The 14,954-nt window shown below is 40.6% G+C and overlaps 1 protein-coding gene across 3 annotated transcripts in view; it reads left to right on the forward strand.

Moving 5' to 3' along the window:
• The window catches only part of RAPGEF5 (Rap guanine nucleotide exchange factor 5), a 223,322-nt gene that overhangs the window by 15,195 nt on the left and 193,173 nt on the right, over window positions 1-14,954 (forward strand). The gene's annotated exons all lie outside the window — the stretch shown is intronic.

A 14,954-nucleotide genomic window follows, 5' to 3' on the forward strand; every position in this document is an offset into this window, starting at 1 on the left:
GAAAAGACCCTTTTGTGACTCTGGGTGCTCTTCAGGGTAGCTGTCTTCTGTGTGGTGTCTCTGCTTCCATCTTAGGACCTTTCCAGGTCATCACCCTCCACAGTGACTACAGCATATGAAGAAAGAATGGGGAATTTCCCACAGGCATCTCAGTGCCTTTGCCTGAGATGATCTTTGCTCATAGCTCATTGGCCAGAGCAAGTCCTATTACCTCACTCATTTCAAAGTACTGGGCAAGTATCCTCTTTCCAAGAGCTTTGACGAAGAAGAGAAGAACCAGTATTAGTAACATCTGCTTTAAGCATCAGAAGCTTGGAACACAGAACTGAATAAAGCCATGATCCCAGTCTTAAGTCCAGCAAGGGAGATAAACATGTTAGTAGTATTGCAATCTAGTTTTACAGAACTATATGAACTACAAAGTACATAGCATGATAACTACAGTGATAGAACAGAAAGTATGCTGGGAGTACAAAGGGAGAACATCCACCTCCCCAAGCCGGAGATGGGAGGAAAACTTCAGAGTAGGGGTGACACAGGGCTGGGGTTTTTCATTTGTCAGCCTCAGATCTACCTTACCTTGTTAAGGGTGGTATCTGGTTTTATTTTATGTACTGTATAACATCTAAACTAATAATTTGGGATACAACTGTAGGAAATAGGCTTTCTTTTCTCTAGGACCTCAAGAAAGAAATGAAAGCTGTTAGCAGTAGAACAGATCTGCTAGTTCACATGAAATAGAACACAAAGGTATCCTTTTAATGAAGACGTACAAAAACTACCTTTGCTGCGCAATTATGCCACTGACAGTTCTTTGATCTCAAAAATTAAACTCGCTGTTGCAGTATGAAAGGAATAAAGGCAAGTGTAAAATAACAATCAAGGTTAGTTATTAGGCAACAAAGGTGGCATGCACAGTATTTTGATTTGCCCAGAGATTCTGACATAGTTTACATTAGATATAAATGTGAGTGGTGTGGTAATGGTGCAGATAATTTGTTTTATAGACAAAAGAAGAGTCTCATCCTGAGATCTGATAAAGCCATGTTCTTATTCTCTCTCCATCACTGCTTTGGGTCTCACTGGCCTTCTTGTGGGTCCTTCATTACACTGGGCCTGCTCCTACCTCAAGGCTTTTGCAGGTGTGAACCCATTTCTCTTCAGATAACCATTCACTTGCTTCGAGTCTCTGCTCAAAGACCATTCTCTTGATGAAGCCCCTTGGCCACCCTGTTTAGGATTGTAACATCTATCTCTTCCCCACGTCCTATTCCTAGTCTGTCTTCTAACATAAATAGTTGATAATTTGCTTATGTGCTTTATCTGTAATCAGTCTTTCACCACTATTGTGTAAGCTACCCAAGGATAAGGATTATCGTCTGTTTCATACATGGTTGTATTTTCAATCAGTTAGACCACTGCTTAGGGCATGATAGGTTCTCAGTAATAATTGTTGAACACGTGGGTGGGGGTTCCATTAGAGTTCCTCTAAACTGTACACAAAGTTGTATATTTACATGCATTTTCACCTGTAAGCCATGACTACTTTTTAATTCAATTTTATGATGTGCCAGCTGTCTTTCCCTAGGGAGCAAGAGTGAGGCTTATTTAAGGAGCTCATAGTCTGGTGGAGAAATTTGTTTGATTCTGCCTGTATTTTTTAGTTAAATGTAGCAAGTATTGGAGTGCCTAATGCAAGTAGATATTAAATAGAATTCCTGAATTTTGGAAGCTTACTGTTTTAAGTGTGACAGGCCTGTACTGAAGATTTGCCTCTTTGTGTCATGAACTTTGATAAAATACCTCTCCCATGAGGTTTCTTGGCTCAGTCCAGTGGCTCTTGGATTTCTCCTCTGTCACGACATACATGAAGTGTGGTTGTAGTGCTTGCGTGCTTGACCATTCCAGGGGTGTGTGGAATGCTTGGTCAACAACCGGTGGGTTATTTTTCTCATAAGAATTTCACCAAGCTGTACATGGAGTTGTTCTTCACCTCTGGTTCGCCCACTCAGGAAATTATACTGGGAAGAGATGTTGTTTTAGAAAACCAATCTGCTTTGATTAAAAAAAAAATTATTCATAAGCCTCAGTACTTCTCTTACTAATAATAAAGTTCTTGTGGCATATAGAAACTAAGCAAAGGGTATCATGACAGCTTATTTAAGAATAATTGTGGGGGGTGCCTGGGTGGCTCAGTGGGTTAAGCCTCTGCCTTCGGCTCAGGTCATGATCTCAGGGTCCTGGGATCGAGCCCTGCATCGGGCTCTCTGCTTAGGAGGGAGCCTGCTTCCCCCCTCTCTCTGCCTGTCTCTTTGCCTACTTGTGATCTCTCTCTGTCAAATAAATAAAATCTTAAAAAAAAAAAAAGAATAATTGGTTTAGAGGATATATACTATGAGGAAAAAGAAAATCAAGCTTGATTACTAAGATTTAAGGAAACTACTGGGTAGAGGTAGGGTTTGAGGACTAACTAGTTGGTGAGAATAATAGGTAGGGAAGACAATAGAACAGGTCAGGGCAGAAAGGAGCATGGCATGTGATAGGGACATTGAGGGATAGGCCTGGCTGGAGTTCAGGGTTAAAGGGTTGGACTTGGAAATTGAGGGAAGATGATAGGTAACCTTGAGTTTGTCTTTGTATTAAGCTTGTTATCAGCAAGGGAAAAATGTCCTTGGAAAACCTGTATACTGTAGAGGTTACCAGACTTCATGTTTAATGCCCTTGTAAAGAAAAAAAAAATTTTTTTTTTTTAAAATGAGAACTGTGAGCACAGCATAGGGTATAGAGAAATTGAATCACTATGTTGCACACTTGAAACTAATGTGCATGGTGTGTCAACTACATTCAAATTTAAACATTAAAAATAAATAAGAGCCAGAAAGATTTGCCTCTAAAAAAGTAAAAAATAAAAGATGAGGGGCACTTGGGTAGCTCAGTGGGCTAAGCTTCTGCCTTTGACTTGAGTTATGATCTCAGGGTCCTGGGATTGAGCCCCCGCATTGGGCTTTCTGCTCAGCAGGGAGCCTACTTCCCCCTCTCTCTGCCTGCCTCTCTGCCTACTTGTGATCTCTGTCTGTCAAATAAATAAATGAAATCTTTTTAAAAAATAAAAATAAAAAAAAAATTAAAAGTGAGAACTAACTTGTGACTTCAAGCTTTCATTTTGCCAAGTGAGGGCGCAAAAAAATTCAATAGTCTTACATTTCGTAAGAGAAAGGCATTTTAACACAAAAGCAAAAATCATACAGCCTCTACCAAAGAACTGCTCTTCATAACTAAATAAATACAGCTTTATAGAAGACTAGCCACACTGTCCTTATTCTTTTTGTGCCTCACGTTGACATTTGGGGACTATTTCATGAGATACATGTGTGGGTTTGGGGGACAGAATAAAGTTGAGACCATATATAGACATGATCTAACAGATGTCAGGTGGCAGTCACCATGAGTGGACAAAAGTATTTCCTTAGAAAGATCAGTGTAGGTGGGTGTTATGCAGAATGGAGACAGGAAAGGTTGAAGGGAGGGGAATCACTTAGGAGGCTATAGTCCAGGTGACAGAAGCCAGGGTCTGACATGGAGGTCTTGGGGCTGAGAAGTCAGAGTTTGGGAGGACAGGATGCTGGGATTTAGGGGATTTAGTGATACCCGTTCTGTTTTCATGGGCAGCTAAAAACCAGCAGGAATTCAAAATACATTTCCGATTTTGAGAGGAATATAGCTCTGTCCGAAATATGACCAAAGTTTATCTATATTCTATACATAGGTCTCTTAAATTTCCAAGACTGTTATTTAAAAAATTATCAGAGAGAGAGAGAGCGCACACGAGCCATGTGTGCACACTGGTGTGGTTGAATGAAAAATTGTCTTTGCGTGTAGATCACCTTATGTGAAGGAAAAAGAAAGGGGATGCTTTTTAATGACTAACGGTGGTATTTGTTTTTAGAACATTTTTTTGAGGTTTCAGTTTTTTGGTTCCAGGAAGGAGTACTAAATTAGGGCAGTCTGCTCCCATTCTGGTGGTGCTGTCAGGGTGGGTGCTGCTTTATGGCCTCTAAGCCGGTCGAAAGGATGCCTCCCGACCCCCTTTCCTCCCTCCCTCCCAACACCTTGCCCTTAGGCTGCATTTGCTCAGTGCCAGGGCTCCACCTTCAAAGCCAGATAAGCTTTGTGCCAGCTGTCCTCACACCCAACCTTGGGTTAGGTAGGGGAAGATAAGGTAGAAGATGATAGCCTATGTGGGAAGAGAGGCAGCTGACCGATATACAGGGGAGTGCTTATTTCCTTTAATCACTCCTGACTTTCTCCAGTTCTTAAGTTTCTGTGTGTGAAGTCCAAGGAATTGCTGCCGGAAGATACTCAGAGCTGCTTTTCACAGTAGGCTCAGGTAGAAAATTGTGAGTTCCTCCTCTGGCTTGAACGTGACAGTAACAAGCACCACTGTTTCTTCCTTTCATAAATTTCACCATGGCTCTTGTTTCCCACCCTGTAAGATGAAGATTTGGCTCATTTACATGACAAGTACGCCTCCCCCCTTCTGTGTTCCTCAGGTAATTGACTTGTTATTGGGCCAGAGTACAGTGGAGGCTTTTGTGTTCACAGAAGCTTGTCTCTATAATTGGATTTGGGACTGAGTCAGTCAAGGGTCTTGATTGCAAACAAGAGAAACCAACTCTGAAATTACTAGAAGGATGTTGGAGTGCAGGTCAGCCTGCAGAATTATTGGAAGCCTGGAGACATAGGTTTCAAAAGGGGCAGGAACCCAGGACATTGACAGAGAAGAAGCCACTGAAGGTAGGGATGAAAAGCACTGAAACCAGCCCACCTGGGTTTCTCTGGCACTCCCCAGCTGAATGACCACAGGCAAGTTACCTAATCATTCTGTGTCCCCAAGGACAGTTATGATGAATAAATGCATTAGTTTGCCAGAAGTGCTTGAAACAGTGACTGGTAAATAATAAGTATATATTAATGTCTGGTAAGTATTTATTTCTAATTGAAGTTGTGTGTATACATGTATATGTATTGGCATTTAACTGCTAAACATAATGCTAGGTTGCTCTCTAGCCTAGACTTTCCTTCCATGCCCACAACCTGTTCTTTGCTCAAACTAGCTTTTCCCTTAAATCACAAATTGCCAACCTTGGTTCAAGGGCTTTGTTTTAGTTCTTTGCGGTTCCCTCAGAAACTTCGATTCTGGAGCATTATTAACAGAATACATAAAGATCATAGTCTGTACATTTGGGACTTCAGTTTTACTTTACGACCCTTAGGGTTAGTATAGTAAATTTTTTCTGCCCTTTGTCTTTTTTTTGATTCTGTGTTCTCATGATCATTATTAATATCTGCTTTAGTCTTTCTTCTTGTTATTTTGTTACATGAGAAACAGCCAAAATGGAAACTCTTGTAGAAGAGGAAACCATTCTACCTCTCTGAAGGATTTTATAGCCCCCCCCCATGAAAAGATAGCATTAATATTTAAACATATCAATATTTAATAATTAGCACTGCTATTAATATTTTGTTTTTAATATTAATGATTTTTAAAAGAACAGAAGATTTCTGCAACACATACTGTCATCCCTTTTCAGTTTGGTTCAAAGAAAATTACATTATACATTCTTTTGTTGAAATAGCCTTTCCTTTAAGTAAGAAGTTGAGGGTTGGTTATTCTGGCAAACTAGAGTAGAGTCTATTTACAGAAGTTTTACTTAAGAAAAAAAAAAATCAATGACTTAATATATCTCATGTGTTGAATATGTTGTCCTGGGTCCCAAGGTTAGTAAGTTAGTCTCTTTTTCTCTCTTCACGTAAACACACATATAATATCTAGGTGTATAGTGTGTGGTTTAGCCTGATTTCGAATATGTAAAAATGTAAGTACTTAAGTATTTACCTGAATAGTTTGAAGATTCAAATAGCTAAAATGGAGTGGAAGTTTTTCTTTGGCAGTTTAACATGAGAATTGTAGAATCATAATGAAATGTTAACATTTCATATGAATGTATATAAAATAACAGGCTCAGAGTTTCTCTCATTTGGCAGACAGTAGAAGGGGGTGAAGAAAAGGTGTTTTGTTTTCAGTTATATACATAAAAACATATGTTTGTGTGACCTGGGTCACCACATAAAATGTACTCTTTACTGTGGGTGGCAGTCAAAAGAGTTTGAAAGGCATTGGTTTCAAAAAAATAGTCACAGCTTCTTTCAGTTGGGTCCCCCTCACCGTGTGGTGGGTTGGTTGCTCCCCCAGGCATAGAAGGGTGTGAGAAAGCCAGAGAGAAGGGGGTTCAAAATTTAATACGTCACCTGATGGTTAATAGGATTAATTGTGTGGAAGTGTTTGTTGTCTGGCTTGCCATACATTCAGCGAGAAGTCTGTGAAAGGAATTGCCTGCCCTGAGTCATAGCATTCATTTGTGATTGAAAAGCTTTCAAAATAAGTTTCCCCATGTGTGTCACATATAGTGGGGAATAAGAAATGGGCATCACCTCCTGAAAACCTTTTGTAGCGTTGAAATGTGCGTTGAGTGTAGAGGGAGAAAGTGCTTTGCTAGGAACGAGCCAAGTTCTGTACCCCGCAGGTGGAACAGTCCTCATTTTTATGTCCATGTTCAAGGCTTTATTTAAATGATGACCTTTGTGCTGTATTTAAATATATTCATAAGAAGAAAATATGGGCACACAATTCTGTTAATTAACTCCTGGAGCTTCGTTTGCTTGTGATTATATTTCCAGCTGTTGCCATGTAAAAGTCACTGAAACTAAGACGTAGGTTTGACAAGGCCAGATCTCCACATGGCGTGGAGATAGAGGCAGAGTGAGCGTGTCCTGGAAGAGAACCTTCGACCTGGATGTATGGCTTTGGTTATGTGCTTATGTACTTCGTGTTGCAGATTATTCGTTTTAAATAAATTGGAATTTCAGAGTCTATCAAATATGGCTTAAAATTTTTAAATATTTAATTGTGGCAAAATACACATAAAATTTACCATCTTAACTTTTTTTGAATATTCAGGAGTGTTAAGCACATTCACATTGTGTTGTGCATCCAGTGTCCAGAATCATATGGGTTTAATACCAGAGGGCAGAAAAGCTTTATTATAAGTATGCTTTTAACTCTGTTTCAGTATTCTAAACAAGTGTTTCTTAATTCATGGTTTTTGAGATTTGTGATAGAAGGAAAACCATGGTTCTTTGCTCACTCCTGAATGTACTCCTTTCTTGAAAGTTTGTGGTCAATTCAGTAGCCCTTATAACTATTTTTAAATAAGTCTTGGTCTCTTATTCCAAGGGACACAAATAATATCAAACTCAAAATAGTGTATAAATACCAAGCTTCTGCAAGACTCACCCTGAAGAGATAAAGAGGTTTCAGTCTTGTGTTCTTTTGAAAAGATTTTGGTCTAATTCAGTTTTATATTCCATCAATATGGTGGGTTTTGTTTTGTTTTGTTTTGCTTTTTCCTAAGATATATTTATTTTAGAGAGACAAAGAGCATGGGGGAAGGGCGAAGGCAGAGGGAGAGAAAATCTGAAATGGATTCTGAACAGAGCCCAATGTGGGGCTCCATCCTACGACCCATGAGATCATGCATGACCTGAGCTAAAACTGGACACTTTACCGATTAGGCCACCCAAGTGCCCCCCCCCCCCCCCGAGTTTGAGGTTATCAAACTAGCTTAGGAACTGATTTGCAAATGACTGTCTTAATGATTTAATCTTACCTTCAGTGAAAGATCTACGTGGAGAAATACCTAAAGGCTCTTTAAATCCAATTTTCCTGCTGTGGGTCAAGAACTTCATCTCTATCTGTGTGCTGGCGTCTGACTACTGACACTGGCTTGTATGTGACTGGAGAGGGGTCACTCAGGACTCAGGGAGGAGTGTGCTGGATGGACAATAAAGGCCACGAGGCTGGTACTGAAACTTAAATTCATGTTTATGGCTCTGATGAAGCCAGTGTCCTATGCATAGAGGATCATAATTAATTAAAAAAATTAATGTGCAGTTTTGTATCTGGGAGTAGTGAATACTGTTCTCTTGTACAGAAGAGAGAGTTTAGACTTTGCTAGAAACTACATTGACCACGTGTCTTCATATCACATATTAAATATAATATATAATATTTTCATCATATCATAATCATAATGTGATCTCACATTCTTCCCTTGGAAGCTGATATCTAACCATTCTGTGTATAAATTCAAACATCAGGAACCCAGAAATTACTGATACTTGACTTTGGGGTATTTACTTCCTGAACTTTTTTCTTTAGATGCTGTTAGTTCTGAGTATACAGACGTTAATGGCAAAATAAAGTGATCCTAAAAACTTGAGCAAATTGGCCACAGAACAGATAATCTGAATCCTGATGTCATTATTAGAGTTGGAACTTTGGGCAGAGGAAGTGGATACCCTTTACCCACCAAGGGCATTTAGAAACAGAAGGACTGCCCCAGCTTGTCTTGCTGTGTTGTTTGAGGTGATCCCACGGTCCTCTCTCACTGTCTTCTGTCACAGAGGGCTCCTTTGGATTAACCTCAGTGGCCTCTCCCATGCTCCTGTCTTTTTAGGGCAGGCAGGGATGGGGGATGCATAAGCAGAAAGGGGGAATGAGTAAAAGTATTCTTCCAACAGAATCTTTAACCCCATCCTGTCTTGGCTCTTTACCTAGAGGTTTATTTCACTCTCCTCGAACCCATGAATATAATTTTTATGAGCGCTAACTTAAGTTTGGATTTCTTTCTGACTGTAGTTATGTTCTTAATCATTTATTTATGAAGACTCACCATCTTCATCTCTGTAACTTGGCCTTTCCTTTATAGGGTTGGAGGTGGAGGATAATGGTGTAAATGGAGGTTTTATCTTTTACAGTAGCTTTTTTTTCCTGGTTATAAAAGTAATATATTTAATATAGAAAAATGGGAAGTTTGGAAAGATTGAAACAAAATTCTACCAGGAGTAATAGTAATCTATTACATTACTGTTGGATATACATTGGCATATTCCTTTTTATTTTTATTTTTTTTTAAGATTTTATTTTTCAGTAATCTCTACACCCCGTATGGGGCTTGAACTCACAACCCTGAGATCAAGAGTCACACACTACACTGACTGAGCCAGCCAGGCATCCCTCTGTATTTGACCTTTACTGTTTGTTCAGTTTTCCTTTTTTTTTTTTTTTTTTTTTACTTTTCACCAGAATACTTCTGTGTATTACAAGTTCGTTAAACTGTTTGTATGGCTGCATAATATTTCCTCATGTACCTGGAGTAGGAAGGGAGGAAAGGAATGTGGTTGGATAGCGCGGACAGTGCGGGGGCGGGGCATGGTGCTTTTAGATAAGCAAGGATTGTAAGACCCGCTTGAGTGGTAAAAACACCCTGACAAAAGGTCTCCCCTCTATCGCTCATACAGGTAGTGTTGGTTAATTCCTCAGTCACCTACTTTTGGAATGTAGGACAGATAACAAACTTCTGATCTTTCATCTAGAAACAGATTATCAGTGTTAACATACTTTGAAAGGGGCCTCTTAAAAAATTAGGGTTATGATTAAGCATATTTGATCTAAAAGAAAGTTAGTGAAGATAATAACTTTGTTACCCTATTTCATACAAATAGAAAGCGGAAAGAGTACAGTCGTAGGTCTGTAAGATGAAGTTTGATTAAAAATTGAGGGAGTTCTAAAAATGGAACCCTTTATGAAGGTTACTTTTACAGTAATTATCCGGAAAGAAGAGGGGTAAACACAAAAACCTTTCTTTGGAACTTTTATTTTTAGTTTTTTTAAAAAGACTTTATTTATTTATTTATTTATCAGAGATAGAGAGAGAGAGAGAGAGAGAGAGAGAGCCCAAACTGGGGGAAAGGCAGAGGCAGAGGGAGAATCAGGTTCCCCACTGAGCAGGGACCCCCAAGGCGGGGCTCCATCCCAGGACCCTGAGATCATGACCTGAGCTGAAGGCAGACGTCTAACCAACTGAGCCACCCAGGTGCCCTGCTTTGGGATCTTTTATAGCAGAATACAAGTAAATTGGAATCTGATGTGACTTTCTCCTCTTATAGAGTGAAAACCAGTAAAGAGAAGAGGCAAAGTATGTCCAGAAAGTTTGGGGGAACCACAGGCTGGTTTAAGTGGGGGATTTGGTAGCTCTGGTGTTTGGCCTCTTTCCCTTCTTGTTCATCTAGGCAGTGTAGTGTCCTGCCAAGGATGGCCTCTACTTGACCTTTCCGACCATGAAGGTAGGAGGCAACATCTATTGAACTTGATCAACACATGTACTTAAAAGTCATTGTTGCACAAGCCAGAGGAGTAAATGCCATGGTTTGTGATTGTCAAATGGAGGTACTTCGTCTCTGGGGCAGGCTTTTTAATTTACTGCTTTCTGTTTATACCAAAACCATGCTCTGAGATGGTAACAGCTGTTTATAGAAATAAATTTTAAAAATTCCCAGGCCAGATATGTTTGAGAAACTTGGGATTACTGCAGGAGTTCTTTAACGTCTCCAATATCCTTAGGTGCATTTTTTTCATCTTTAAGGAGGGAGACTAGAATAAGCAGCACCTTCAAAACCTGTTTTGCCCACATAATCCTTTTTTAGGAGGACCTCTGTTGATACCTTCAAGGGCTTTTTGTGATTTAGAAACATGTTTGGCAGAAGCAGGATTTTGTATCTAGGCAGTATAGGTGAATAACACTGCGAGATTTACTGTAGTGTGATTCACCTGGGGATCTGGTTACGCCTCATCTGACTGTGTCGGTGTGTGGGGTCGAGCCCAAGGATGTCTAGTTCCCAGAAGTGCTCAGGTCTGCCCCACAGACCACACTTAGTGGGAGAAATGTAGATGCTTGTTGATTAGCAGCATCTGAGATTAGCTAGATGAGACCTGAGGAAAATAATACTTGCCAAGTGGTTGTCATTGCATTCCAGAAGCTTTTCTTGGGAGGCCTGTAATGAGCAGGGAGAACTGATGGGCAGTCACTGATGTCTGTAATGGCGGAAGGGGAAGTTCCGGGGGAGATGGGAGAACTCAAGATCACTTTGAGTCCAGAACATCTGAACACTGCCCTGAGGACGTGTGGGGTAAGGGCTGTCTTTCTTGTTCTGGTTGAAGGATCACTGGTAATGTTTGCTGGGACTGTAGTGGGTCTTTGTGCCAGAGTAGAAAGTGGGGGAGGAGGGAAACAGTTTGAAGACGGGCTCTCTGTGATGCCTACTAGAGAAAGGAAAAGGTGTATAGACAGGTTAGAAGAAATAATTTGGTAGGGAGACTAGAAAGAAGGTGAATCAGTGGAGGTAGAAGAACATGTCAGTCAGGGTCCAGGGGTGGGCAGGACAAGAAACCCAGCGGCCACAGAGTGGGGCACAGTCCTGCCCGGGGTCTGTCTGCTTTAGAGAGGGACCTGAAGAGAAGAGGCCCCGTCGTGAGTGCTGCATTTTGTGGAGTCAGATCTTAACAGATTAAGAGAAGTGAGAGTTAGGGTGTCATAGCTGGAAACACTAAAAGGAAAGACACTCGAGATGTGAATGGAATTCTGATTCTGTAGTATTATTGGTAGAAGGTGTTAGAAAAGGAGAAGGAAGTGAAAGAAGCTGGTGTGGCTATACAGTGAGCCTTCTTCAGTGGACCTCAGGTTTTAAAAAAGTCAAGGATTTGAGTAGAAGGAGGGTATGTGACCCAAAATAAATAAAGTTTCACAAGCCTGTAAGACTCAAGTGCCCTCTGACTAAGTGCTCGTGAAGTAAGTGAGGGCCAGCTAAGCTAACATTTTCTGTGCAGTCAGAGCCTGAAGGGGGGGGGGGCGCACGCCTGCTCCTTGTGGCAAATGTAAGCTTGTTGACCGATGAGATGACACTATTCTACGACCATCAAGAGAATGATTCTTCAAACTAGAACTACACATGATAGGCATTAATAGTTCCCAACTGCTTTAAATGACTTCGGGGGACTAGAAAAATGATTTTGTCTGATAAAAAGTCTGCACATGGGGTCACAGCCCTGCTGTTAGGATTATTTGTAAAACTGTGGAGAATCCGTGTCCTAACCCTAGCATGGCAAGTGACCTGAATTTTGTAAGCTGCATATGTGAAATCGTAGACTGCTAGGTAAATACTGATTCTCTTCAATTCCAAAATCAGTTATTAACTCAAAGATTTGGGAATGCTAGAGAAGGTAAGTAGTGAATAACTGGAAAGGTATAACTTTCGAATGAATGACAGGATTTCCACTTGGCGGCATCCAGAAGAAATTCTTGTTTGTACAAGAATTGACTATACCTAGAGGGTTGTGTGTGTGTATGTGTGTGTGTTTAGAGAGAGCATGCCTGTGGTGAGGCGGGGCAGAGGGGGAGGGGAGAGGGAGAGAGAAAACCTTAAGCAGACTCCACACCCGGCTCAGGCATGGGGCTCTGCTCCATCTCATGACCCTGAGATTATGACCTGAGCTGAAATCAAGAGTAGAACCAACTGAGCCAACCCGGTGCCCTGACTGACTGTAGCTAGAGTCTCAAACAGTAGTGGCAGATGATCGTCATTGACAAAAGCCCATTGAAACTCTGCACCCATTTGAGAACAGACCTGGTCCCAAGAGCCTTGTAAAAGCTCTCTGATTATTAGTCAAGAGCAAACTCCCAAGTATGGGATATGGGACCTAACTCCCTTGGGTTATGTGTGATGTGAAACCCCTGGGAATGTTGCTAGTGGGAGAATTTTCTTTGCCACAAGTCCTGTTTTTTTGTTTTTTTTTTTCCAACCAGGGGGATCCTTGGGTGAGGGGCAGAGAATTCTGTCAGGGCTCCACTCGTGTTGCTTTGTCATAGGCACTCTGTCTTGACCTAGGGATGTGGATGAAAAACATACAATTCTGTCCCTTGAGAAGCTTGCATTGTAGTAGGTGACACCGACACTCTTGGATCTGGTAACAGTCAAGTTTGTTGAATGCGCAGCAACACTGGTTAACATTCACTCTACAGCAGGCACTGTTCTAAACTCTTCACGTATTTGGAGTCCCTGGGTGACTCAGTCGGTTGAGCATATATCTTCTGCTCAGATCGTGATCCCAGGGTCCTTGAATCGAGCCCCATGTTGGGGCTTCCTGCTTGGCAGAGAGTCTGCTTCTCCCTATTCCTCTGCTGCTTGCCCTGCTTGTGCGCATGCTCTCTCTCTGTCAAATAAATAAATAAATTTTTTATTTTATTTTTTAAACTCCACATATTTTAAGTCAGTGGTTCTCCAGGTGTCTTCTGTCAGCATTAACATCCTCTAGGAGCTTATTAGAAATGCAAGGTTCATAGGCACCCCTCAGACTAGACCCGCTAAACCCAAAATTTCTGGGTATGGGGTTTAGCAATCTGGTTTCCTAAGCCTTCCAAATGCATGAAGTTTGAGAACACTGTTTTAAGTCATTAACCCTTACAACAACCTTCTGGGTAGATTTTATTTCTCCCATTTATAGGCGTGGAAAGAGAGGCAGAAAATTTAAATAATTCGTTCAAGGACATGTAATACAGTTGGACTTTGAATCTAAGCCATGTAAATTCAGAGCTCTGCTTGTAACCACCACACAAGGCTTGCCTCCCAGGACAAGAGGTACAGGGCATGGAGGAAGGAGCTGTAAACTCCCGAAGGGGAGAGGGTTTGAGGAAAGTATTCACAGGGCTGGATTTGTTTTTCCTTGAGAAGCATTCAGTGAGAATTAACTGTGTGCAATGTATCATGTTAGATATTGTGGATATTTATGTATATGAGTAAAATACAGACCTTACCTTTAAGATTCTTAGAATGAACCGGGGGGAATCCGAATGTTAATAAGTACCTGGAATCTAAAGTACTTTGAAAGTACATAAGAAGTTCTAATAGGGGAGTATTGAGCATATGAATATATTTTAACATAAACTCAATAAAAATTTAAATATATGAGGAGGAAATCATTCCAAGCGGTGAGACTACTGTGTGCAAGATTCGATATTTGAAACAGGATAGTCTTGCATTTATTAGTACTTTTGTATATTTGACCTTGGCTATAGTTTTGTGAAGTCTAGACTTACCTACATTATGGCAAAGGTTGGAAGTTCCCAATTTAGGAGGAGTTGGTGAAACTAATTGCTCCTTCTTTGTTTGTTTTAATCTTGGGAGCCAAAAATTGTTTTGACCTATTTCTTCCTTTTATGTGACATGTAAATGAAGGCAGAAATATGCATTAAACATTTTTGGAGCAAATAATCTTCCAACGGCAGTGGCAGATAATGGGGTTCAAGAGGGAAAGAAATTCTTATCAGTAACTAATTGAGCACGGAATGTACTGCTGGGATTTTATGGAGTACCTCCTGTTCTGTAAAATTTGATCATCTAGACCAGGGTTGGTAAATTTCTTTTGTGAAGTGTCGTATAGTAAATATTTTTAGCAAGAAAATAGCCAGAGACCATATGTAAACAAACGGGCCCAGCTGTGTTCCAATAAAACTTTATGAAAACCAGGTGGCAGCTGGGTTTGATCTGTGGGCTGTAGTTTACGGACTCCTGATCCACATTCCCACCTGACTCAGAGTGTAGATGAAGGCTGTGAAGTAGGCCAGGTGACCTCAGGATATTTTTTCTGGTGGCTTATTTCTGAGTTTCTTTGTATGTCTTATATGCGTAACTGAGAAAGAAAATCTAGATCTAGTTTTCTAACTCTTCCTTCTGCTGGAAGACAACATTATCACCTTTATTACTTTGTAGCTTTCAAAGATTTATATGCAAGTTAGGAAGAAACACTTAAGAGATTAATTTATTCCCAGAGCCAAGGAAGGAAAGAAAGGTGGCTGCTCCAAGGTGTATTTCATTTGCAGATTTCTGACTTGCCAGTAACATAGAAAAAAAGTGAACTTTTTTTTTCCTCTTGAAGACCCCACACAAAGTGACTTTATGGAAGTGTTTTTCACTACAAAGAAGCAATTGGCTTTCAAATG

Source organism: Mustela erminea, chromosome 11 (assembly GCF_009829155.1).
Source record: "Mustela erminea isolate mMusErm1 chromosome 11, mMusErm1.Pri, whole genome shotgun sequence".
NCBI lineage: Eukaryota > Metazoa > Chordata > Mammalia > Carnivora > Mustelidae > Mustela > Mustela erminea.